The sequence below is a fragment of the Nanorana parkeri genome, unplaced genomic scaffold, assembly GCF_000935625.1.
Source record: "Nanorana parkeri isolate BGI_ZX_2015 unplaced genomic scaffold, ASM93562v1 scaffold175, whole genome shotgun sequence".
In the NCBI taxonomy this organism is placed as follows: domain Eukaryota; kingdom Metazoa; phylum Chordata; class Amphibia; order Anura; family Dicroglossidae; genus Nanorana; species Nanorana parkeri.
Window position 1 is genome coordinate 946,712 of NW_017306443.1, and position 7,526 is coordinate 954,237.

The following is a 7,526-nucleotide window of genomic DNA, read 5'->3' on the forward strand; positions in this document are numbered from 1 at the left end:
GCTGTCAATAAAGACGTTTTGGATCAAGATCCTTTGTGTGCTGGTGACATAATTCAAGTCTTTGATATAAAAGGGGGACTTTGATGTAAAATGTATTCTGATGTGAAAGGGAGGGCTTCTGAAGTGAAGAGGGCTCCTGCTGCAAAGGGGGCTTCTGATGTGAAGAGGGATCTTGATGTGAAGAGGGAGCTTCTGGTGTGAAAGGGGGGGGGGGCTTGTGATTTGAATGGTGGTTCCTGATTTAAAAGAACACACTGATGTAAAGGGGAACCCCTTTTTTTGTGTTTACGCATGGGGTTCCCCCTTAAGATCCATACCAGACGTCTATCTGGGATAAGGGTCTAGTATGGATTTTGGAGAGGCCACACATCATTTTTTATATTTATATTTTATTTGATTTCTTTTAAAGGGTATCATGACTAAAAAAAGGTTGAGAAAGCTGGTCTAACGTATACAGTCCTTCAAACACCTGATGTTCCAGCCCCCAACAGAAAATAATATTCTGCTTGTTCCTTATATCCCTGTTACTATAGTCTTTGTCCCTGTTAGCACACGCTGCACATTGTTTCTAAAAATTATTTACTGCCTGCACTCTCTTAATTACCTAGTTCCATTTCCAGCATAGACAGGTGACAGGTTCAGCTTCTAATTAAATCCAAAATCCTGCTGTCTCAGCTATTCCTTTCAATTTCAGTAGAAACCCACACATTTAAGCCCTGCAGAATGGGATTAAAATGATTTATTACTGAATATCAAACTAATTTAGCAAACAAAACCAAAGTAAGAACAGACATATGTGCAAAGTGCAAACTGCAGGTAATCTTTTACTGATGATCTCCACTATTGCTAACCACATATAACTCACCAAAACATTCATATCTGCAGGTGCAGGAAAAAGATGGTTACATATCGGCCAGTATGCCGTATTCCAAAATCTTTATTCTAGCAAAATGTATTACAAAATATACAAGTAGACATCCACTGAACTACCACCACAATAAAAATATGACAAAGTCTGGACTTTCTGTGGTGTGACAACGTGGTCATATTTTTATTGTGTTGATGGTATAATGCAGGGGTAGGCAACCCGCGGCTCCGGAGCCGCATGTGGCTCTTTCATCCCTCTACTGGGGCTCCCTGTCTGCCGGGGCCTGAGGCTGCCCAGTGAGGTCCGGTCCTGGGCACCCCCTGGTGGAATATGCAGCAGTGCAAGGTCCTGGGGCTTTTCAGCAAGGGGGCGGGTCCTGTGACTCACCTCCTCTCCCGGCCGCGTCCCTAGTAACAGGCAGCGGGAGAGGAGAAGTGTGTGTCACAGGCCCCGCCCCCTGCAGTGCACACCATCTGGTTGGGATGCTGGCTGTGAGGCTTGGCAGGTGAGTCTGAATGAGGAGCGGGGGGGGGGGATTGTGGTACGGGTGTAACTGCACTGTGTGCTGTTATTTCATTTAATTAGAGTAATGGACTATAATGTTGCCTATTATAATCTATTTATCTGATTAACTGATTAGACAGGGCCGCTGTTCTGTCAAAGTTTGTGACTACGTTACAATGTGTAACCGGTGACGTGACACATTTCAATGTAATCCCACCCAGTTTTTTGGCGGTGGAATGTGTGACAACGAATAGGTCAAGCATTCCAACGCTTTCTCAGCTGTTCCAGGGCAGATCGGCATCACAAATCGTATATGCAGGAGAACTGATCTGAAACAGCTGTTCAGTCCTGAAATGTCACTTCTATCCGACTTTGTGATTTGGGTGGAATGTGAGATCGCACTCACATACGATTTGCGATGCCGATCTGCCCTGGAACAGCTGAAAGAGCATTGGAATGCTTCACCTATTGGCGGTCACACATTCCACCACCGAAAAACTGGGCGGGATTAGTCACAAACTTTGATAGAACACCGCCATCAGGGGGCTACGGCATGGCAGAGGTGACAGGGGAGGGGGTGGAGGAGGCCACCTCTCTCTTCGAGCCATAGTTCAGCTGCACTTCCTCCAGCCCATGGGTATCCAATGTCAGATGCAGAGGTGAACTCTGGACATGTAGCGCAGAAGTGAGTAAAGGAGGGGTGCAGAGATGAGCATTGGATGGTTATGTTGTGTGTATGTGTGTGTGTTTTTTTAAAGGGGGGGGGGGGGGTTACTTGTGTTTTTTAAAAACTTATTGTACTGAGGTTTTTATACATCTGTGAGATTCTCACTTGTGGCACAGTAATTAAAACACATTTTGTGGGTATAAGGACTTTGGCTATGCACGCCACATCATTTTAGTCCAAGGGTGCCCCAGGTCTTTCACAATTGTAGCAACACTCCTATTCCAGCCCTCCATACAGACCTGAGGCTAAGAGAATACATTGCAAGAGCTTGTGCATTGCATTTGTAATACATTAATCATGGGTGCAATGCTCTACAGGCTTCATTGCAAAAAAAACTGTAAATGCACATTGATCATGAGATCAGTGTTGCTGCATGTATTACTTTTGTTTTTAAGGTGGAGGAAACCTTTAATCCTTTCTCTCACACTCTTTTTTTTTACATATATATTGTAATCACATTTTTCCGTTTCTATAGAGAGAGAAGGAATATAATTTCCTGCCTGTGCTTTCTCTTTATTCAACAAGAAATTGAATAACTGATGACCTGCTTTCAACCACGTGAACAAAATTCTATATAAATAAAGAAAAAATCACACAGCATATATAAATAGAATAACAGTCTGTTTCCTGCACTCAGGTTCACAATGAAATGTCATGTACAGTAATAAGTGAAACAGTTAGAAATACTCTACAGCTGCATATTTGGGACACTTAATAAAATTTTATTGTTTTACAGTTCTACAGTATTAACGGGGAAAAAATTAAATATTATCACAAAACAAACAGTAAAAGAGCAATGACCGTATAAAACTGACTGTGGAAAATTAGCTTTGTCAATAGGAAAAGATCATCTAAAATTGCATATGCTTTAGGTACACACTTGTCAATAAATAAAACTATATAATTTCCCTTACTTACAATGCTGTGTTTGTAAAGATGAGGAAAATGTACAGCAACAGGCGATGGAAGGACCAAATGTAGAGATAAGGAGTTCTGACTTTACTGCTGCATGTTTGCTCAGTGTCTGTGACACAAAATTAATATAGACAACGCCAGGCAACTAGCATTTTCAAAAGGGAGCCACATAGACTTTTCATTAAAGGTTTATTTTAAGCGTTTTTTCCAAGCCAAACCAGCCAGACAGTGAAGGAAGAAAAGGGAGGAGGCAAGGCTCATAAATGGAATTAGGGAAGAGGGCTTAACAAGCACTAAGGCCCATGCAGTCTGTGCATTGCACACCCCTGACCCCTGCGCTCTCTGTGTTATGTACTCCTGAACCCTGCACTCTGTGTATGATGTAACATTGATCCCTGTGTTACACATCTTTGACCCTTGTACTCTTGTGTTGCACACTCCTGACACCTGCATGATGTGCATTATACACTCCTGACCTCTGCAGGCTGTTTGTTATACACTCTTGACCCCTGCACTCTGAATGACACACCCCTGACCTCTGCTCTCTGTGTATCACACACTTTATCACACCTTCACACAGCGCATTACACACACCTAACCCCTGCACTCTGCATCACACACTCCTGACTTGTGCATTCTGTGCATTACATAGTCCTGACTCCTACACTCTGTGCATTAAGTATTCCTAACCCCTGCCCTTTTTGCATTACAAATCCCTGCGATACAGACTCCTGCACTATATACACTGTATTTTACATTACATAATGGCCAAAGTGTTCATTGTCTCAATGGTTGCTGGTTGCTATGCAGCTCATGACTATTTTCCTGGAGCCCCTTTAAGCCTCTCCCACTGTTACTGCAAGTTGGCCACACCCACTGTTCATGGTGAAGTGCTAGCATTATGTTTCCTCTGGGGTGCCCTAGATATTTTACAATCCTAGCAATGCACCTGGTGATGGTGTTTGATATTAGCATGGTGGGGAACAGTGACATTAGTTAACTAGCCTAGGGCACTCAAATGGTCAAAAGCTGCCATGGATCAGAAGGCAGAAGTGATGTCATTCAAGGGCAGAGGACTTGTTAAAAGTATAATTTTGGACTGTGGAGAGTATATATAAGATGATCTGGCTTTTACTTGAATTTTAAGCAAATTAAAGAAAATTGTTTACAATACAATTGACAGAGCATACTAAATGGTGCAGTTTGCACATGTGGCAATACATGTCTTTGTTGTCAGGTTCTCTTTTTTCATAATAATACGCTGTTAACATTCACATATACAGTATGTCAAAGAAAAAGAAAACATATTATCTTTCCTTTCAGTAGTATGAGGTGCATGCTGATGTAAGAGGAAGAGAGGAAGATCCTGATTGTGCTTTACTTGGGGCAGGGACCTCACTTGCCTGCTCATCTCTGATTGTGCTAATACTGACACAGTGTATTGTATGGCCAGCATTTTTCCCATGACTTAACTGCTTTCCCAGTGGTAGGTCCATCAGGAGAAGCAATAGAAAGTGATAGGTAGCCACACCTCGCTCCTCACCTAACAAACACCAGAATAATTGAGTTGCTCAGCTCAGTGTACTTTTTTAAACATGTAATTTATATGGCACTTGGCAAGAGATAGAACTGCCTGCCCAGCACTACCCTTAAGCCACAGTCTGGATGTGCGCCTATTTAGAAAAGAAATGTGCAAAAATAAACATTCACATTATTCAATCAAGCCTTTATTTTCCCCCTAATTTACTTAGGGTTCATACATAAATTGCTTTAAAAAGGAGATACTTGGCAAACTTGTGCCAAATGGCCACCAAACATTAGGCTTGAAAAAATATACACATTATACACATTACATATTTAGTGGGCATGACTTGCCAAGATTTCACTGATGCAGAATTGTAAGTAATAATGTATTCATTATCTTCAACTGAATTGCCAAACTTACTATATTTTCAGTTTAAATTTATAAAGAGCTCTGCCCTATACATAAAATAGGCAAATTTATTGGTGAAAAAGCTGTTTTGCCTTAATGTTGTATAAATGTTTTCCTCAGATCCTTCGAATGCTTTAGTAGTTTAGGAGCTGTCCAGTGCTGATTCCGGTCTTCTAGGATCAGCACAAGGTGGCTTCTGTTTCTTTTTTAGTCAATGTTAATTAATGTTGTTGTACCCTAAAATTACAGGCCTAGCAAGTATGCAGTCATCTTTATATTATCACCAGGCTGTATGCCCGTTCGCATCAGGCTGGTATGGATGGGCCCAATAAAAGTAAGACACCCTTTTTAGGTGTATAGAAAGCCAATTAGGTTTGGAAAAATATGGAAGGGTTAGAACCTCTGCCAGAGGTCTGGGTCTGCACTGCTTAGATTCACCCTGGTGAACATTGTCACTGGGACTGAAAGGAAGGAAAAATCAAAAAATGTAAATCAAAAATAAAAGGTGAAATCTTCCAAAGGGGAAACTTGTTTTAGTGACAATTGTCTAAGCGGGCACGGTCAGTTCAACCGGCGAGCAGCCATTCAAAATATGCTGCCCGGCGCCAAGTGTCAGCTTGAGGTGGGGTGGGCTGGGGGTATGGCTACGAGGGAGCTCCACCCATACATGCATTGCTTACAGCTCCCTCACATGCCCTGTAGAAGTGCCTGGACTGGAATGATGTCACATTTTGGCTCCCGGCACCTCTTCAGGGAGTGCAAGGAAGCTGTACAAGCAAATGCACATGTGGATGGAGCTCCATCGCTACACAGAAGCCTACACTGGACCACAGGCTGAGGATCCACTCCAGTTTGCATAGGGTAGGGAAACTGGGTGGATCTTTAAAAGGAAAAAAAATTGTGAGTGTGTGTGTTGTGTGAGAATGTCTGCGAGTGTGTGAGATGGTGTCTGTGGTTGTGTGTGTATCAGTGTTTTTGGGGGCCCATTTACACTAGTACAGCACGTTTATCGCACAGTCCCGTGCGATGAACGCACTGTACAACGCAATTGCACCTACCACACCTTCTAGTGTAGGAGGCGCACTGTGTTGCCATTCATTTGAAAGGCTACCCAAACGCACCTCCCGCCCACAGTTCGATTGTCCGCACCGGATCGTGTAGTACTGCAATGTCGTGCTTTTCAGTGTGGTGCAACTTGGGTCGTGACCTAATGACCAAGGACAAATGTGGGTCCTGAGGTCACACAGGTTGAGAACCACTGGTTTAAAGCATGGGGCTCTTCATTGGATCATTGGGCTCTTCTGCACCTCTGGTTCCCCAAGACGAGGTAGAAGAATCTTGGTACCCATGTGATTCTATTTCTCAATAAAACTGGAGATAAACTTTAGATGTCTTATCTCATCCTAACGCACTCATCAACTCATAACCAGCATTAAAGCAAGGTGCACATGGAAGGGCTTCATACAGTACAACAGCAAAAAGTTTCCCAGCACACTCACCAGCCAGCATCCAAAAAAAAACCTGTCTAACCGCTAAGGTTAACAAACAGAGGTTTTAGATACACGTGTATCTAAAACCTGTTTTTAAACTTAGCAGTTAGACAGGTTTTTTTTGCATGCTGGTTGGTGAGTGTGCTGGGAAACTTTTTGCTGCTATCTCATCCTAAATCCCCCAGCCATAGTATAATTTTTCTGTTTATTAAATCCAAAAAATTATTAAATTATTAAATGTAAAAAAAAATACACGAACCCAACATTTCAATATAAAAACACTTTTTCATTGTTATGAAGCTTACAACAGAGTGGCAAGTGACAATACATAAATACCAGGGATATTATAAAAATCCAAGTTAAAAACAACCATCACTAAATATGCATTAAAATTATTTTATGACCCAAGATATTGAATGTACTTGATTCAATGTAATGGTGTTTGCTCAGACACTGTGGTGGGGGGGGGGGTAGTAAAAATTAAAACATAATTTACATTTCATTTTGGTGTGATACATATAAATTACACTGAGTCTGTAAAAACGTAATAAAGAGAACAGAACATACACAGGTCACATATTAGAATTCCTGCAAGTACAACAAATTGGTATAGACATTCATTCCATGCTGTAAGTTATAAAATCACCTTCTTCATAGTCATGTAGGCTTGCTTTTCTGAGACTAGCCTTTCCTGGCTGGGTGCGTCATGTGCAAAGAGCAGCCTCACAGCGGAAAGAAGTCTGTTTTGGTTTTATAAAGGTTTATTAAATGGGTTAAATATACATTTGAAGGTAAATATTTTCTTGGAAATAGCATGCGTTGCTTTCACACTGGCCACTTGGTTATACTTCAGTGAAGAAAATGTCTTGCTTGCCTGGGTCTGGCAAGAACACTGTAAAACACACACCAATCCACAAACCCTTTGGAGAACAAGAGTATCTATTTCTGGTAGCATTTTCATTCATGGAAAAGCAGAATGGGATCATGACAGAAGGAAGAAAAAAAATATTGGGTTATATAGTGTCAGGGATGGGGTGGGGGCAGTGCTAAGGTCTACCTGCAATTTGGTGGTTACCTGACATTTCTGTT